This window comes from Poecilia reticulata, unplaced genomic scaffold (assembly GCF_000633615.1).
Source record: "Poecilia reticulata strain Guanapo unplaced genomic scaffold, Guppy_female_1.0+MT scaffold_2007, whole genome shotgun sequence".
Lineage (NCBI taxonomy): Eukaryota > Metazoa > Chordata > Actinopteri > Cyprinodontiformes > Poeciliidae > Poecilia > Poecilia reticulata.
This window is the reverse complement of record NW_007616736.1, coordinates 202-1,699: the sequence shown is the minus strand read 5'-3', so window position 1 is coordinate 1,699 and position 1,498 is coordinate 202. Positions and strand designations below refer to the sequence as shown.

At 45.2% G+C, this 1,498-nt stretch overlaps 1 long non-coding RNA gene across 1 annotated transcript; it reads left to right on the top strand.

Moving 5' to 3' along the window:
• Positions 1-56: 56 nt before the first annotated feature.
• On the top strand, positions 57-885 carry LOC103461518 (uncharacterized). Its single transcript, XR_533133.2, has 3 exons — positions 57-300; positions 372-735; positions 811-885. It is a non-coding gene; the product is annotated as an uncharacterized LOC103461518 (long non-coding RNA).
• The last annotated feature ends 613 nt before the right edge of the window (positions 886-1,498 follow it).

Genomic DNA, 1,498 nt, shown 5'->3' with positions numbered 1-1,498 from the left:
ATAAATATGAGCAGTTCATGTAGGTTTCTGCTGAGCTGTTTGAAATTACTATCATATTGTCAGGGTCTGTGTTTTTTCTGATTTGTTTTTTGTTTCTTTTCCCTTTTTGTTTTGAGTTACTTTCCTGGAGCACCTGCTACTTCCCGTGGCATCCACCAGATGCCGCCAGTGTACAGAGCCCCTGGAGAGATGCGGAGCCAACCCCGTAGACGCACCTGCAGCTCGTTTTGAAGGCGCGGTCTGGGTGTATATAAGCAGCGGCTGAACGACTTCTCATCGCCTGAGTGTTTGCTTACTTTGGTAACATTCGTTCCAGAGAAAGGTCCTGTGTGTTTTCCTTCGAGCTAATCCCTAGTTGTTTTCCACGCCAGGTGAACCCGCTGTCTCCTCGTTGTTTCCCCGAGTGTGCCCTCTGTCCCGGGATTCTGAGTGAGCTGAAGCCACCCGTTGTTTGTGAGTTTCCTCCCTTGTGTGTCTCCCCACGACGCCGTTGGTTGTACCAGCTGGACGCCATTCCCCATGTGCTCGCCTTCCCCCCCACCCCCGTCTTCGGTCCGTCTCCAGTGGACTCCCCTTCACCACAGGTTATACCTGCCTGTGCCYGAAACCATCTGGAGATTYGTTACAACTGAACCTAGTCGGACTCCGCTCCTTCCGCTGTATACAAACCTGTCCGCCCTCCAATGAAGCCCTCTTATCCAGTGCTCTGCCAGCAACCACACTCATCCACTCCAAGTAAGACCTTGTCTGTTTACTCCTGGAAAAAACTCTCTCAACCACTCTCACTAACCTGTTATCTCTCGTTGACAGTCAGACGATCCGGTCATCTGTTCCAGAACTCATTCCCTTTCCCCTGGATTCAATAAACTTATTATTGTTCRTTTACTTGCCTCTCCTGATTGTGTTCTCGCATGTGGGTTAAGAAACTTGGGACCAACATGACACATAAGCAAAATATTTWTTTATTTCAAAAGCTTTTAAAAATAAGAAAACAAGTAATCAGAACAACAAAATRATTAGTTTACCACTACTTTTCTGTTTGAAAAGGAGCAGGAAAACATTTGTAGTTTAAACCATGTTGTGGTATTTGTATGCCTGTACAATATACTGTTCTAAAGAAACAACACATACATTATATAACTCTCATAACAAGACAAGAACTTATGACAACTGAACATAWATGTTTTGATATAGCAACAAATAGATGCTGTTCCTTTTTATCAGAGAAGAGGTAAAATGCAGAGATATGTGGGCTGGAGGGAGAGCATGGAGCTTTGAGGAGGACTTCATGGGTCACTGCAGAACAATCCATCTTCAGCTGAACATCACCAATACTAAAGAAATGGTGGATTTCAGGAGCTCATTGTCCTAAACTGCCTGTCTGCATTGATGGGGTGACCGTGGAGACAGAGTACATTCAAATGTCTTGGGCTCCATCTTAACAAGAATCTGGACTTACTCAGATGCACTTTACAGGAAGGGTCAGAACGGGTTCTAT